The sequence below is a fragment of the Rattus norvegicus genome, chromosome 3 (assembly GCF_021556685.1).
Source record: "Rattus norvegicus strain SHRSP/BbbUtx chromosome 3, alternate assembly SHRSP_T2T, whole genome shotgun sequence".
In the NCBI taxonomy this organism is placed as follows: domain Eukaryota; kingdom Metazoa; phylum Chordata; class Mammalia; order Rodentia; family Muridae; genus Rattus; species Rattus norvegicus.
Genome location: NC_141536.1, coordinates 124,647,973 through 124,665,917, shown reverse-complemented (window position 1 = coordinate 124,665,917; position 17,945 = coordinate 124,647,973). Strand labels below are relative to the sequence as shown.

Here is a 17,945-nt window from a genome sequence, read left to right as displayed (position 1 = left end):
AAGCATTTTACCAAAATCCATCACTCTGACACTGGGTATCTCCGTCTGCAGAACCATAAAGTGAACATTACTTAGAACTTATATAGCAACATGAGACAAAAGTCATTACCATCCTCACGGTCACTCTCTCATCACCTCTGATGCTCTCAGCACTGCTTGTTCTGGGGACAACAGCCCTATTTCCGGCTCCAGCACAAAGAATCTTTGCTGGCACAATAGCTAGCCCATTCTCTCTGAGTGTGATCGTTCCCTTGGTCCTTGCATGACTGACTTTTTCTTGTCATTTGAATTACAACTCTGACTGCCACTTAGCCACTCTTCATCCTGATGATTCCTTTTACAGACTTTATTCCAGCTTCTAGCAGTTATGGTTGCCATTGAAAAAAATAGGTTCTTTATTTTCCACAGGCAACATAAAGAAATATGGAGGGTGGAAAATTGTCTTTTGGACTTACTCTGTGCAGAAGACAGCCTACCTTTTAGTACAGAGTAAGTATGTAAAATAGATGACCTAATATGCAAACCTATCAATTAAAATCTTAAACCAATCGACTGATACGCAAATGATACCCAGAGGAACACAGCAGTCATAGCATAGCACTTATTTTATTCTTAAAAGATTTTTTTACATTTTCCCACAAGTAAAAGACCTCACAACTATTTTCCTAACTAGAAAAACAAGAGAAAGTAAAATATTAATAAAAAATAAATTGTATCCTGCAATTTTTTTCTATAGTTTTCTAAACCCTGTCCATGCATTCTGCATGATTATACTGGAACATGGAAATTCTCTTCAATATCTAAGGTAAACAGATAGGTTAATAAACCACCAGGCTGCTGGTACAAAAACAAAAAAAGAAAGAAAGAAAAAAAGAAAAGCTGCCTCACATGCATTCATTCCTCAAATGAAGCTCTGAGGAAGGCCTGGGGAAGTTGACTAAAAAGGTATATCTTCTCTGCTGAGTTACAAGTCTTCAGACCCTAATTTTTCTCTAAAACAAAATATAATTTGAAGGATAATTGAGCAGCAGAGCTCACATTACATATTACATATGTGGATAGGGGTTTTGGCATGGACTAAAATCTTAGATGGGTCTCTGTAGCTTTTGGAATGGTAACTTCAGGGACCCAATCTTTTTCTATTTGAAATAGATCCCCCCAAAATTTCTCCTTAGAGTATTATAAAAAAAAACTGTGACAATTCTTATTAGAATGTGTTATAGTATATAACACAAACTACATTTAAGAAAATAAATAATTCATCAAGTAAGTTTTCTTACAGTCAAGAACTTAAGTTGAACCTAGTGGCACATCCTTGTAAATCCATCACTGGGGGGTGGGGGTGGGGGTGAGACAGGAAGATCTAGAATTTGAGAGAAGCAGTGATTTAAGAAGCAAGACCTGTCTATCTGAAAGATCCTGAGGAGGGAGAGGAATAGGGGAGGATGAGGAGGAAGAGGAGGAGGGAACAAGAGACAAATTAAAACAAGAAACCATCACAAACTTTTAACCAAAATTAGAAGAAAGATTAATACGAAATGTTATTTTCTTTTATTTTAGAGATTTAATATAAGTTTATAATTTCTTAATTTTCTTCTTTCCCTTCAAATCCTTCCATATACTCCTCTTTAGTCTTTTCAAATTTGTGGCCTCTTTTAAATTTATTACTACCACATGTATATATGTATATGTGTGTATCTTTTGAATAGTTTAAGAAGGATTGGTTATAACACTTTCTTTAAAATTTGGGAAGAAATCTTCTGTGAATCCATCTGGTCCTGGATTGGTTTTTGGCTAAAAGGCTTTTTATTACTACTTTGGTTTCCTCATTTGTAAAGGGTTTGTTGACGTCCTGCAGATTGCAGACTTGTTTTAATTTTGGTGGTATGACTGAATCAAGAAATTCATCCTTTTTATTTTGTTATTTAAGGTGTTATGGCTAATGGCATATAGCTTATTTTTAAAAAGAATGTTACTTACAGTATTCTGGATTTCTATGCTGTAATCTGTTGTAGTGTTTTACTTGTTCATTTCTTATTCTGTTAATTTGGGTCCACTCTTTGGGTCAGTTGGTTCAAGGGTCTGCTTGTTTCTCTCCCCACCCCTCCAAATAGCCTTTAGATTTGTTGATTCTATGTTGCATTAGTTTCTTGTTTCTATATCATTGATTCCTATTCTGGCTTTTATTTTTCCTTGCCATTGGCTGGGCATGGATTTGGCTTTGTTCGCGTTTCTCCCAGTTTTTGAGTTGCATTGTTAAGTCATTTGTTCGTGCATTTTCTGCTTCACTAATGCATGCAGTGAGAGCTGCAATTTCCCTTGCAGGACTGCTTTCCATGTGCTTGCATTTTTATTTAGTTCCAGGATATTGTTTACATCTTACTTGACTTCTTTCCTTTGACCCAGTCATCATTCTGTGATGAGCTGTTTATTCTCTGTGAGCTTCTGCCTTCACTAGCACATTGTTTTCAGTCAATTAGAAGATGGAGTACGCTGTGGTCAGAGAGGATGCAACGTGTTATTTCCTGTTTTGAATTTGGAAAGATTTGTTTTGTGTTTCAAAATACATTCTGTTTTAGAAAAGTGTCTTCATGCTACAGAGGAGAATATGTATTCCTTAGAGGTGGGGTGGAATATTTTGTAAATATTTGCTAGGTAAGTTGACTTGATGTACGATGTCAGTTAATTTTAATGTTTCTCTGTTCAGCGTGTGTGTGTGTGTGTGTGTGTGTGTGTGTGTGTGTGTGTGTGTGTGTGTGTGTGTGTTTAGAATACCCATCTATTGGAGAGAGTAGATAGAATACTGATAACACCTACTACTAATGGATTGATGCCAGTCTGTGTCTTTAAATCCAGCAGTATATTTATTTAATGATGCTAGTGCTCCAGAGTTTGGTGGGTATTTGTTGAGGAATACTAGTGTCTCCTTAGTTAGATTCTAGGACTACAGTGCTGCTTACTTCCTGGTCTTGTTTGATGGGTATTTCTGTTCATCCTTTCACTCTATGGTGGTGCCCATCCTAGGCTGGCTGTAGCAGTCTTTTAGAAACTGGTTCTTATAACTTTTAAGTTCCCATAGAGAAAACAGATTTTATTCTGATGGGTTTTCATTTTTTATATGACTTGAGGGTTTTTATGGTTGTTTTTTCCTCCTGCAGCTTTCAGTATACTTTGTTTACATACATTTAATGGTTTAGTGATGATATGCTTTGGGTATATCCTTTTTGGTCTTGTTTAACTGATGTCCTGTGTGGGCTTTTGTATGAGTGTATCTTTCCTGAATTTGGAGAAGTTTTTGTCTAGGTTCTTATTGAATATCTGATATATGCTATCAATTTGGAATTCTTCTCCCTTATCTATACCTGTAACTCAAAGTTGTTTTTTCTTTTTTTTTTTCTTTTTTTTATTAACTTGAGTATTTCTTATATACATTTCGAGTGTTATTCCCTTTCCCGGTTTCCGGGCAAACATCCCCCTCCCCCCTCCCCTTCCTTATGGGTGTTCCCCTCCCAACCCTCCCCCCATTGCCGCCCTCCCCCCATAGACTAGTTCACTGGGGGTTCAGTCTTAGCAGGACCCAGGGCTTCCCCTTCCACTGGTGCTCTTACTAGGATATTCATTGCTACCTATGGGGTCAGAGTCCAGGGTCAGTCCATGTATAGTCTTTAGGTAGTGGCTTAGTCTCTGGAAGCTCTGGTTGCTTGGCATTGTTGTACTTTTGGGGTCTCGAGCCCCTTCAAGCTCTTCCAGTTCTTTCTCTGATTCCTTCAATAGGGGACCTATTCTCAGTTCAGTGGTTTGCTGCTGGCATTCGCCTCTGTATTTGCTGTATTCTGGCTGTGTCTCTCAGGAGCGATCTACATCCGGCTCCTGTCGGTCTGCACTTCTTTGCTTCCTCCATCTTGTCTAATTGGGTGGCTGTATATGTATGGGCCACATGTGGGGCAGGCTCTGAATGGGTGTTCCTTCAGTCTCTGTTTTAATCTTTGCCTCTCCCTTCCCTGCCAAGGGTATTCTTTTTCCTCATTTAAAGAAGGAGTGAAGCATTCACATTTTGATCATCCGTCTTGAGTTTCGTTTGTTCTAGGGATCTAGGGTAATTCAAGCATTTGGGCTAATAGCCACTTATCAATGAGTGCATAACATGTATGTCTTTCTGTGATTGGGTTAGCTCACTCAGGATGATATTTTCCAGTTCCACCCATTTGCCTACGAATTTCATAAACTCGTTGTTTTTGATAGCTGAGTAATATTCCATTGTGTAGATGTACCACATTTTCTGTATCCATTCCTCTGTTGAAGGGCATCTGGGTTCTTTCCAGTTTCTGGCTATTATAAATAAGGCTGCGATGAACATAGTGGAGCACGTGTCTCTTTCATATGTTGAGGCATCTTTTGGGTATATGCCCAAGAGAGGTATAGCTGGATCCTCAGGCAGTTCAATGTCCAATTTTCTGAGGAACCTCCAGACTGATTTCCAGAATGGTTTTACCAGTCTGAAACCCCACCAACAATGGAGGAGTGTTCCTCTTTCTCCACATCCTCGCCAGCATCTGCTGTCACCTGAGTTTTTGATCTTAGCCAATCGCACTGGTGTGAGGTGAAATCTCAGGGTTGTTTTGATTTGTATTTCCCTTATGACTAAAGATGTTGAACATTTCTTTAGGTGTTTCTCAGCCATTCGGCATTCCTCAGCTGTGAATTCTTTGTTTAGCTCTGAACCCCATTTTTAATAGGGTTATTTGTTTCCCTGCGGTCTAACTTCTTGAGTTCTTTGTATATTTTGGATATAAGGCCTCTATCTGTTGTAGGATTGGTAAAGATCTTTTCCCAATCTGTTGGTTGCCGTTTTGTCCTAACCACAGTGTCCTTTGCCTTACAGAAGCTTTGCAGTTTTATGAGATCCCATTTGTCGATTCTTGATCTTAGAGCATAAGCCATTGGTGTTTTGTTCAGGAAATTTTTTCCAGTGCCCATGTGTTCCAGATGCTTCCCTAGTTTTTCTTCTATTAGTTTGAGTGTGTCTGGTTTGATGTGGAGGTCCTTGATCCACTTGGACTTAAGCTTTGTACAGGGTGATAAGCATGGATCGATCTGCATTCTTCTACATGTTGCCCTCCAGTTGAACCAGCACCATTTGCTGAAAATGCTATCTTTTTTCCATTGGATGGTTTTGGCTCCTTTGTCAAAAATCAAGTGACCATAGGTGTGTGCGTTCATTTCTGGGTCTTCAATTCTATTCCATTGGTCTATCTGTCTGTCTCTGTACCAATACCATGCAGTTTTTATCACTATTGCTCTGTAATACTGCTTGAGTTCAGGGAGAGTGATTCCCCCTGAAGTCCTTTTATTGTTGAGGATAGCTTTAGCTATCCTGGGTTTTTTGTTATTCCAGATGAATTTGCAAATTGTTCTGTCTAACTCTTTGAAGAATTGGATTGGTATTTTGATGGGGATTGCATTGAATCTGTAGATTGCTTTTGGTAAAATGGCCATTTTTACTATATTAATCCTGCCAATCCATGAGCATGGGAGATCTTTCCATCTTCTGAGGTCTTCTTCAATTTCCTTCCTCAGTGTCTTGAAGTTCTTATTGTACAGATCTTTTACTTGCTTGGTTAAAGTCACACCGAGGTACTTTATATTATTTGGGTCTATTATGAAGGGTGTCGTTTCCCTAATTTCTTTCTCGGCTTGTTTCTCTTTTGTATAGAGGAAGGCAACTGATTTATTTGAGTTAATTTTATACCCAGCCACTTTGCTGAAGTTGTTTATCAGCTTTAGTAGTTCTCTGGTGGAACTTTTGGGATCACTTAAATATACTATCATGTCATCTGCAAATAGTGATATTTTGACCTCTTCTTTTCCGATCTGTATCCCTTTGATCTCCTTTTGTTGTCTGATTGCTCTGGCTAGAACTTCAAGAACTATATTGAATAAGTAGGGAGAGAGTGGGCAGCCTTGTCTAGTCCCTGATTTTAGTGGGATTGCTTCAAGTTTCTCTCCATTTAGTTTAATGTTAGCAACTGGTTTGCTGTATATGGCTTTTACTATGTTTAGGTATGGGCCTTGAATTCCTATTCTTTCCAGGACTTTTATCATGAAGGGGTGTTGAATTTTGTCAAATGCTTTCTCAGCATCTAATGAAATGATCATGTGGTTCTGTTCTTTCAGTTTGTTTATATAATGGATCACGTTGATGGTTTTCCGTATATTAAACCATCCCTGCATGCCTGGGATGAAGCCTACTTGATCATGGTGGATGATTGTTTTGATGTGCTCTTGAATTCGGTTTGCCAGAATTTTATTGAGTATTTTTGCGTCGATATTCATAAGGGAAATTGGTCTGAAGTTCTCTTTCTTTGTTGTGTCTTTGTGTGGTTTAGGTATAAGAGTAATTGTGGCTTCGTAGAAGGAATTCGGTAGGGCTCCATCTGTTTCAATTTTGTGGAATAGTTTGGATAATATTGGTATGAGGTCTTCTATGAAGGTTTGATAGAATTCTGCACTAAACCCGTCTGGACCTGGGCTCTTTTTGGTTGGGAGACCTTTAATGACTGCTTCTATTTCCTTAGGAGTTATGGGGTTGTTTAACTGGTTTATCTGTTCCTGATTTAACTTCGATACCTGGTATCTGTCTAGGAAATTGTCCATTTCCTGAAGATTTTCAAATTTTGTTGAATATAGGTTTTTATAGTAAGATCTGATGATTTTTTGAATTTCCTCTGAATCTGTAGTTATGTCTCCCTTTTCATTTCTGATTTTGTTAATTTGGACGCACTCTCTGTGTCCTCTCGTTAGTCTGGCTAAGGGTTTATCTATCTTGTTGATTTTCTCAAAGAACCAACTTTTGGTTCTGTTGATTCTTTCTATGGTCCTTTTTGTTTCTACTTGGTTGATTTCAGCTCTGAGTTTGATTATTTCCTGCCTTCTACTCCTCCTGGGTGTATTTGCTTCTTTTTGTTCTAGAGCTTTTAGGTGTGCTGTCAAGCTGCTGACATATGCTCTTTCCTGTTTCTTTCTGCAGGCACTCAGCGCTATGAGTTTTCCTCTTAGCACAGCTTTCATTGTGTCCCATAAGTTTGAGTATGTTGTATCTTCATTTTCATTAAATTCTAAAAAGTTTTTAATTTCTTTCTTTATTTCTTCCTTGACCAGGTTATCATTGAGTAGAGCATTGTTCAATTTCCACGTATATGTGGGCATTCTTCCCTTATTGTTATTGAAGACCAGTTTTAGGCCGTGGTGGTCCGATAGCACGCATGGGATTATTTCTATCTTTCTGTACCTGTTGAGGCCCATTTTTTGACCAATTATATGGTCAATTTTGGAGAAAGTACCATGAGGAGCTGAGAAGAAGGTATATCCTTTTGCTTTAGGATAGAATGTTCTATAAATATCCGTTAAGTCCATTTGGCTCATGACTTCTCTTAGTCTGTCGACATCACTGTTTAATTTCTGTTTCCATGATCTGTCCATTGATGAGAGTGGGGTGTTGAAATCTCCCACTATTATTGTGTGAGGTGCAATGTGTGTTTTGAGCTTTAGTAAGGTTTCTTTTACGTATGTAGGTGCCCTTGTATTTGGGGCATAGATATTTAGGATTGAGAGTTCATCTTGGTTGATTTTTCCTTTGATGAATATGAAGTGTCCTTCCTTATCTTTTTTGATGACTTTTAATTGAAAATTGATTTTATTTGATATTAGAATGGCTACTCCAGCTTGCTTCTTCTGACCATTTGCTTGGAAAGTTGTTTTCCAGCCTTTCACTCTGAGGTAGTGTCTGTCTTTGTCTCTGAGGTGTGTTTCCTGTAGGCAGCAGAATGCAGGGTCCTCGTTGCGTATCCAGTTTGTTAATCTATGTCTTTTTATTGGGGAGTTGAGGCCATTGATATTGAGAGATATTAAGGAATAGTGATTATTGCTTCCTGTTATATTCATATTTGGATGTGAGGTTATGTTTGTGTGCTTTCATTCTCTTTGTTTTGTTGCCAAGACGATTAGTTTCTTGCTTCTTCTAGGGTATAGCTTGCCTCCTTATGTTGGGCTTTACCATTTATTATCCTTTGTAGCGCTGGATTTGTAGAAAGATATTGTTTAAATTTGGTTTTGTCATGGAATATCTTGGTTTCTCCATCAATGTTAATTGAGAGTTTTGCTGGATACAGTAACCTGGGCTGGCATTTGTGTTCTCTTAGGGTCTGTATGACATCAGTCCAGGATCTTCTGGCCTTCATAGTTTCTGGCGAGAAGTCTGGTGTGATTCTGATAGGTCTGCCTTTATATGTTACTTGACCTTTTTCCCTTACTGCTTTTAATATTCTTTCTTTAATTTGTGCGTTTGGTGTTTTGACAATTATGTGACGGGAGGGGTTTCTTTTCTGGTCCAATCTATTTGGAGTTCTGTAGGCTTCTTGTATGTCTATGGGTATCTCTTTTTTTAGGTTAGGGAAGTTTTCTTCTATGATTTTGTTGAAGATATTTACTGGTCCTTTGAGCTGGGAGTCTTCACTCTCTTCTATACCTATTATCCTTAGGTTTGATCTTCTCATTGAGTCCTGGATTTCCTGTATGTTTTGGACCAGTAGCGTTTTCCGCTTTACATTATCTTTGACAGTTGAGTCAATGATTTCTATGGAATCTTCTGCTCCTGAGATTCTCTCTTCCATCTCTTGTATTCTGTTGGTGAAGCTTGTATCTACAGCTCCTTGTCTCTTCTTTTGGTTTTCTATATCCAGGGTTGTTTCCATGTGTTCTTTCTTGATTGCTTCTATTTCCATTTTTAATTCCTTCAACTGTTTGATTGTGTTTTCCTGGAATTTTTTCAGGGATTTTTGCGATTCCTCTCTGTAGGCTTCTACTTGTTTATTAATGTTTTCCTGTGTTTCCCTAAGTGTGTTCATGTCTTTCTTGAGTCCTCCAGCATCATGATCAAATATGATTTTGAAACTAGATCTTGCTTTTCTGGTGTGTTTGGATATTCCATGTTTGTTTTGTTGGGAGAATTGGGCTCCGATGATGGCATGTAGTCTTGGTTTCTGTTGCTTGGGTTCCTGCGCTTGCCTCTCGCCATCAGATTATCTCTAGTGTTTCTTTGTTCTGCTATTTCTGACAGTGGCTAGACTGTCCAATAAGCCTGTGTGTCAGGAGTGCTATAGACCTGTTTTCCTCTCTTTCAGTCAGTTCTGGGGACAGAGTGTTCTGCTTTCGGGCGTGTAGTTTTTCCTCTCTACAGGTCTTCAGCTGTTCCTGTGGGCCTGTGTCTTGAGTTCACCAGGCAGCTTTCTTGCAGCAGAAAAGTTGGTCTTACCTGTGGTACTGAGGCTCAGGTTCGCTCGTGGGGTGCTGCCCAGGGGCTCTCTGCAGTGGCAGCAACCAGGAAGACCTGTGCCGCCCCTTCCGGGAGCTTCAGTGCACCAGGGTTCCAGATGGTCTTTGGCTTTTTCCTCTGGCGTCCGAGATGTGTGTGCAGGGAGCAGTCTCTACTGGTTTCCCAGGCTTGTCTGCCTCTCTGAAGGTTTAGCTCTCCCTCCCACGGGATTTGGGTGCAGAGAACTGTTTATCCGGTCTGTTTCCTTCAGGGTCCGGCGGTGTCTCTGGCAGGGGTCCTGCCGCTCCTGGGCCCTCCCCCACGGGAGCCCAGAGGCCTTATACAGTTTCCTCTTGGGCCAGGGATGTGGGCAGGGGTGAGCAGTGTTGGTGGTCTCTTCCGCTCTGCAGCCTCAGGAGTGCCCACCTGACCAGGCGGTTGGGTCTCTCTCTCACCGGGTCTGGGAGCAGAGAGCTGCTGCGGGCCGGGATCCGCCAAAGTTGTTTTTTCTAATGATGTCTTACATCTCCCTTTTATTTTTATTTTTCATATTGATGCATATTTGTTCTAGTTCCTCTATTTGATTGATTCTATTTGTAAGGCTTTCCTTTGAGTTTTCTAGCTGAATTATTGGACAATTCAAGTTCATCTTCTCTTCAGTTTGAGGCCTTATTGAATTCTATTCTGTAGTTCTGTATTATCTTCATGATTTCCATCATTCTTGTGTTTGTGTTTTCTTAAACACCATGTGGGTATTTATTCTCAAGCTCTCTCTCTCTCTCTCTCTCTCTCTCTCTCTCTCTCTCTCTGTGTATGTGTGTGTGTGAGTGTGTGTGTGAGTGTTTGTGTGTGAGTATGTATGTGTTCCTGAAACTCTTGAATATTGTGACAAAGTTTATGACTGTATTTTTAAAATTCTGTGTCTTAGAGTTTTTCAGAATTCTCATCGAAAATATCTATAAAAATTGTGGATTGTCAAGAAAAAATATTAGCTTGATCTTTCTTATAGTTGGTATTTGGGGAGGAAATTTGGGTATGGTACCTTCTTTATGTCTAATATGGGCATAACAGGTTGGTGCAGGAGAGAGGTTGTTTGGGCAGATTGGACCAGAGGTTGGAAATGACTTTACTGGAAAGAATTTAAGTAGTGAGAAAAGACTGGTCCAGTGGGAAGGATGATTTCTAATCCAAGGCCAGAGTATGAGAGTAGACATGGCTGGTTGGAAAGGTTGTATTTGGCCTATGAGGGGGGGTATTTGAGTTTGAGAATAGGTAGTAAGTGTCTTGGCAGAAGCCTAGGGATTGCTTCTGGAACAGGCAAAGGGTTCAGGGGTTGGGGAGATAGTAGGTCTGTAGGATCTGGGTTAGATGTGGTTATTTATTGAGACAATGGGTGGGGAGGATATAGAGACTCACTGGGCTAGACATAGGAAAGTGGAAGGTATGAATGGATAGAAAGATTCCATGTGACTCAGAAGGGACCTGTGGATGATGACAGATAAGGAGGTCTTGGTGAAAACCTAGATATTAAATGTGATGCAGGTAGGAGTGGTCCCAGGCTGAGCATTGATATGGAACCTGGGCTGGATCTGGTGAGTTACAGAGAGAAGCTATGGATGTGTAAGTCAGAGATACTGAGATAAGCCCTGGTGTATGAAAAATGTTCATTAGAGTCACAAGGCCTGAGTACTTGCCATAAAACAATTAATATTTAAAGAAAAAACATTGCTTTGCAGAATTAATGAATTCAGATACTTAGATTAATGAAAAATGCTTTTTTTTTGAAGTAGCAAATTAAACAGCACAGTTTGGGAATAGAGTTTCAATGACTGATATGATTTTAAGAGAGCTGGTCACAAAGGCAGAGTTAGTGTTAGACAGATGGGTTTAGGAAACAACCATTCTCATTCTGCTGTAACAGAAAGCCAGCCTCTGTTCTGTGATCAGCATGATTGCTCTGAGCCCCAGGCTAAGAGATTCTTAGTCTCCTCTAATAAAACCACAATATAGAAATTAGATACTTGCCTATAGTATATTATATTTGGCTACCCCTAGCTCTTTGCCTTAATGCCCGGATGCATCTTTGAATACATTCAGTTATCAAAAAATCATAGAAATTCCCATTGCTCCAAATATTACTCATTTCATCATCATCAAGTTTAAATAGTGTATTTAGCTCTAAAATACCACCTGTTTCCTTGGTCAGTATTAGAGTTTAAACGAAAACCATAGAAACCATCAAAGGCCACAGAAAGTTTGAATTAGAAAAGCTCTGGAGATGTAGTCACATCCTGGTCAGTAGGGTAGGTAATATCATATTCTACACTTGAAAATGCCGAGACTTTAAGTACTATCCACATTGAACACTGATCGAAATATGAACAGACTAACTTGTCAATCAGGCTAACTGAACTCATTCACAACACTACAAATATCAACTACAATATTGTAACACAAATATGCACAATTTCTATTCGATTCTACCTTTGTAAAGCTGAGGCTGAGGAAAAGTGAATTGGTTATTGTTTAATTACATTTTTAAATAAAGGAACAGAAACTGAGAGAGAGGGGTCTCATCATGCGTCCCTGACATGCTATGTGGTGCATGTGAATACAGACCAAGCTTCCTTTTGAAAACAAGAGCAAGAGTGTGCTGGCTGGAGTTTTGGTGACTGTGACCAAAAGCTAAACAATTTTTTTTATTGCAAAGTAACATATTTCACACGTAGGAGTACTAATCCAAGTATTTCCTCCCTGTAACCTGAACACTATTGTCCCATTGTTATCAAGGTTTGTTTTGTTTGTATTTTAAAGCACTTCTTTTGGTATGAACAATGCAACCGAGTGAGGCCAAACTAGTTTCAAACCTCTACTTGAAACGGGCAATTATTGAAGTAGATGATTGAGACGTGACTGGGACTTAATAAAATTTAATAGTCTTCTGGGCAAATGAATGATTCATTTCAATGAAAATGTTCAAAACAACTGTGTGTATCTGATGAAAATCAGGATGAGATTTAAAAAAAAGTGGTGAGATAAATTTTCCATGGAGACACCCATGTTCCTGTCTGAAAAACTTGAAAAGCACAAAAGCTCATGGGAATACTTATTTGTCTTTGAATAAGCTTGCATTGTGCTCAGCGTGCAAATTATACACAAAGAAAGAATACAAACAATATCAAATAGTATACACAAAAGCTAGATTTCTCCATCTCCTGCCACTCTGCTTTCGTGCTGGAGTTCCTCACATCTCATGGAGGTAATGCTGCTATAGCAGCAAATGGTGCTGAAAGGGAATGGTCAGTAGATATGCTTTAAGGTTATTCTAAAAGGCAGTAAAAGACAGGGACATAAAGAAGAAGGGGAAACCTTTGGAAAGAAAAGTGTCACCAAGTATTTCATGTAGTCTGGGCCTCTTGACAGAATTCAAGCATAATAGTTTTAGTTTTCAAATATTCTTCCAAAGCTTCAGGTAGGGTAACTTGTTGGTTTCCATAGATGAAGTTCACTTTTCAGTTGAAAAGTTCAGTGTAAGACAAGACAGGAAAAGCTTTCAAAGGGCATATCTCTGAGGTGACCAACGATGAATCTAAACTTGTATTGAATGTCTGGTGTGCATGTGGTACAGAAAATGTGAAAGTAATAAAAATTGCATCCTAACAAACAAAAATAATTAATTTTCTGAAATCAATATTGGAAAATGATCTATAGAAAAGCCCTTCACTTATATTTCTACAAAAATACTTTTTATAGAAATGAAATGCAGTAGACTGTTTATAATAAAGTATAAAATGGAGAAATAGGGGCTGGAGAGATGGCTCAGCGGTTAAGAGCACCCGACTGCTCCTCCAGAGGTCATGAGTTCAATTCCCAGCAACCACATGGTGGCTCACAACCATCTGTAATGGGATCCGAAACCTTCTTCTGGTGTCTGAAGACAGCTGCAGTGGACTTATATATAATAAATGAATAAATCTTTAAAAAAATGGAGAAATAAAAGTACAAATGATGAGATACAGGATACATTTACTTGAATGAGTTGACATAGTTTCTTTCTAAATTTGACAATGAGCCATGCTGAAAGGCATTTGCCATCAAGCCCTATGACCTGAGTTTGATTTTTCCAATCCACATCATGAAAGTAAAGAATGAATTTCCTCAAGTCCTCTGACCTTCACATGTACATGCACGTACCTACAAACATATTAATTAATAATAGATAGATAGTTCTAAAAACTGACAATGTCGATTTCTGTGGAGCAGTAGAATCTCATATTTATTGGTAAGTTTCATGAAAATTATGACTACTTTTGGAAGATATAGGTGGACAATTTCTTACTAGTACACTTTCTCATCTATATTTATTTAACTGAATTGAAAACATACCCTTATGAAACCTGCAGGTACGTATTTATAGTAGCTTTTGTTTTATTCATCCCATATGGAGATCAGCTAAGAAGTCCTTCAGTAGGTGAGAGGATGAGTATGCTGTTGTACATTCTAGGCAATATAAACCCATGGGGAGTGCTACCACTGTTCTTGAGAGCACATTGCTAGGGGATAAAAGCCCATCTAGGGCTGAAGAGGCAGCTCAACAGTTAAGAGCCCTGGCTACTCTTATCGGAGATGCAGATTTGAGTCCCAACATCCACATCATGTCAAGTGATGTTTCAGACTGAGTACAGAGTTCAGCTGCAGAGCATTGGTCTAGCATGTGAAAATCTCTGGGTTCAGCATTCTACGTTACAGAAATTAAAAAAACAATCATCAATTAAATTGCTTTGATTTAATTGATATTCATGAATAACTCGTTTTAAGTTTCCTGGCTGATCAACACTCATAAAGAAAATGGCAACTGTATCAGCTTTCAGCACATCTATTGTTTGGTGAGCTGTTTCTTCTAGTGACATAAATTTCTGAGACTAAATATCCTGCTTGGTCTTTCTTGTCCTAGACAGAAAATGTGTTGATTCGAGAGAGGTAGAACTTAGTTCAGGAATTTTCATGCACTAGGAAGTTGTCCGATGTGGACAGAAACATATATTCATGCCATCTTCAGAACAACCTGAAAAGGCAACTAACCTCTATCATTAGAGTGTGCTAGAGAGACTTTAGTTTGTCATCAGTGGTCACACTAAAAATAATGGTGGCAAACCAAATCATCCTACTTTATATTAGGGACATAATAAATAAGATTATACCTTTATTCTTGAAGGTAGAGAAATTTGGAGGGAGAGGAGAGGAGACACATGTGCTTGTGCATGCGCGCGCAAGCGCGCGCGCACACACACACACACACACAGAGAGAGAGAGAGAGAGAGACAGAGACAGACAGAGAGAGAGAGAGAGAGAGAGAGAGAGAGAGAGAGAGAGAGAGAGAGAGAGAGCAGGTCAAGGGCCATAACTGGGAAATGAGTGGAAGGCAGCTCAGCCCATCTTTGTAAGCTCTACAAGGTCTACACTTTGAGAAACACCATCAGCAAAGATGATACCCTTGAGTTCTAAGGTTTTGCTGAGTTCTAAGTCAGCATCCCAGGGTCCTCTTTGGAATTGACTGATGGTGCTCACTCTTGGTTCCAAGGCAGGGGAAGCTTTAGATCTTCAGATATGGTGTAAGTTATTATAAACAATGTCTTTTGTAGATTAGTATGAATTCTAGATTATTATCTGATAATAGCACACTTCCTAGAATTCAGAATCAGGCCAGTGGCCCAGAATTAGCACACATTAAAAGCAGAGAGAGAGAGAGAGAGAGAGAGAGAGAGAGAGAGAGAGAGAGAGAGAGAGAGAGGGAGGGAGGGAGAGAGAGAGGAGAGAGCCAGGGAGAAGGAGAAAGAGAGACAGAGATGCAGAGACACAGAGACAAAGGAACAGAGAGACAGAAACAGAGATAGAGAGCTGACTTGAGCAAAACACAGGATTTCTTCCATTGATGTTAAGACCCTGGAATTTCCCTGTTAGGTGGGGAGAGATTCGGAGACAAAATGTCTAAAGAGAAAGCTTTGAAAGGCAAGATCTGTTGAAATATTTGAAAATTTCGTGAAAAGCAGGACTTGAGTGTTACCCAAAACGTCTGTAGGGCTACAGTAGATACACTACTTTGAGGACCACTCTGACTACTCCTAATTTAATGGGCTGTTACAGCTTCCTTAGAACCTGTCTGAATGCATATCTCCTAATAGTAATGTAGCTTTGCTCAGTTCAAATATGTTGAACATTTTGATATTTGAATATCAACCTAATGATTGCAAGGTCAATCCAGATCAATTGATGGGAATAGGACAGTTATGGTATTGGGGAATTTTTCTCAATGATTTTCTGTTTATGTCACTTAATAGTTTATACTCAGTGGGTAAGCAATGCCTGAAAGCAAAACAAGATTAAATTAAGGATATTTGGAAGCTAAATTATAACTAACCTGCCCATCCATAGCCCCACTTTTATATGCCTGAATAAAGGTTAAGGGAATACATGGTATTTTGGATCGCGTTGCTTTTTCTTCTAGGAAACTGTTACATTCTTCTTACAAAACCATCTGGAGATTATGTTTACTATGCTACTACACAGATCATAGTCTTAGTTCACCTATGCCATTACCTAGCAGTGAGATTGCTATAAATCTTGCCTACTAGTGACATTTTCTATGACTTTTATTTTCCCAAATCATTGAGTTTGTACCTCTTAAACACAAGAGAGAATTGATTGTAATCAATGAATTTACAAGGGTTTAGAGAAGCTGAAGAGAAACCTGTGGTATTTATAGTCAACCAGGCTCCTAGAGCAGCCTGAATCAATATCTAAACCAGAGAGAGAACAGTGTGGTGATGGCTACCTGGGAAAAAGAGGCAGAGTAAGCCAGAATCACAATGACTTAGAGATGGGAAGAGGTCAGTCCGATCACATAATACTTGCTATTGTACTCTGGCTTAGCTAGAAGCCAAATTCAGGAAGCGCATTCCAGTAGACTAAATAAAGCTTCGATCATGTGTAAAATTTCCAACTTGAATAGGCAGCTATCCTATCACTCATCGGGCTTGATGGCTTGATGCATTTAATGGGTGTAATTTCTTCCTCATATTTCTATGCTTTTATTGTTTCATTTTTATTATAGGAATCCGGGCATCTTATTAAGCTTATTATTTTCTGCTAAGCGTGGGCTTAAGTAAATAGAGTTCTAAAGGGTGGACATGCAAATATGTTTCCTTTAGATTGTTAAAAGAATGGACAATCTGATTTGACTTATCTATGAGATTAGAAGAAAGGAAAAGTTAAAAAAGAATCTATGAAGAGCAGAGTAAGAGAAGCAGGAGAGGAAAAAAAACCCACAACTCATTTGAGGAACTGAGTCATGAGAATTTCTGTATCCCAGAAATTCTGATTTAGCAGTCTCAAACTGGAATTCAGAAAGCTCTATTTTAAGCAAGTATCAACATTTTTTCCTTTTCATAGAGGAAAACAGCATTGTAATATTTTACAAACTACAGTAAACTTATCCTTAAGTGGTTTAGAGTGAAAGAAAAAATGTAAAGAAAATGAATGTTTCTATTAGAGCCAATTAGCTGAAATGCCGCATGTCAGCCGACCATTCTCCTTCTACCATTTTGCCTTCCAGATTGATCTGCATTCATCAGAGCTGCTGTGTGATCCAGACTTTGGCTGTCTGCTGAGTGTAGCTAGCTTGGGACCTAAGCAAGTGCTCATTAATTATAACAGAAAGGGGATACATATAATTCTATACACTCTGGGACATTTTCCATGGCGATGAGATGCTAAAAACAAATACACACAAGCTGGAGAAAATATACCCCAATTTGAAGACTTGCCCCTAGGGAGGGGGAAGGGCTTTGTTAGTTCTTCTTAGGGAGAGCAATCAGTTTTCTGAGTGTTTCTATACCAGATTCTTTGGAATTTCCCCAGATATAGTTTTGGAAGTATAACCTGAAATACAGATTCAAGAGTAAATGGTTTTAGAAGTGATTTAGAGAACGTGGGTAGAGCAACAGAGAACAGAATGACTGGCAAGAAAAAAAAAAAAAAACAAACAACAAACAAATGAATCAACCAACCCCAATAAATAGCATGGCTGTTTTCAATCATGTAGGGTACTTTGGATGACTGGGACTGAGTCCTTAGAGCTAGCTCTGGACAACTGCAGAATGCATGCTCAAAGGTGATCCATGGAGCTGAGCTGTTCAAACACTTTGTCTCTCAGTCAGAGGTTGAAGAGTGAGCCAATGGAAAGAATGCGCCTGACAATTACATCCTACCTCCTGGATGAGCAAATCAGGTATCTGCAGCTAAGAATGAGACAAAACTATCAGCTAAAGGAATTTGAAAAATAAGTTCTTAAAGCCAGTAAGTCTGTATAGTATAAAAGACCGTGGTGAACTCTGGCCGGGCAAAAATTCTATCTTGTTTTATCAAAATGCCTCTTTCTGTAGAAAAATAAGACAGGTAGAAAGGTATAGTACAGGACTGACTGGGTTTCCTAAATAATAATCCATATGAAAGTTTCACTAGTTCCTGTAATCTGTTTTATTTGCACTACTTTACTTAGGAACTTATTTGAAAATCTTTCCATAACCATAAAATGCAATCTTTCTTAGTCCCCAAAGTTAAGAACATTTTCTGTAGA

General features: G+C 38.9%; 1 long non-coding RNA gene across 2 annotated transcripts in view; it reads left to right on the top strand.

The window, feature by feature from the left end:
* LOC102547911 (uncharacterized) overlaps positions 1-17,945 on the top strand; it is an 89,843-nt gene that overhangs the window by 23,411 nt on the left and 48,487 nt on the right. For both annotated transcript variants that reach the window (XR_015683829.1, XR_015683830.1), the window contains one exon: positions 17,412-17,597. This is a non-coding gene — a long non-coding RNA (uncharacterized LOC102547911). The remainder of the gene's footprint in view (positions 1-17,411; positions 17,598-17,945) is intronic.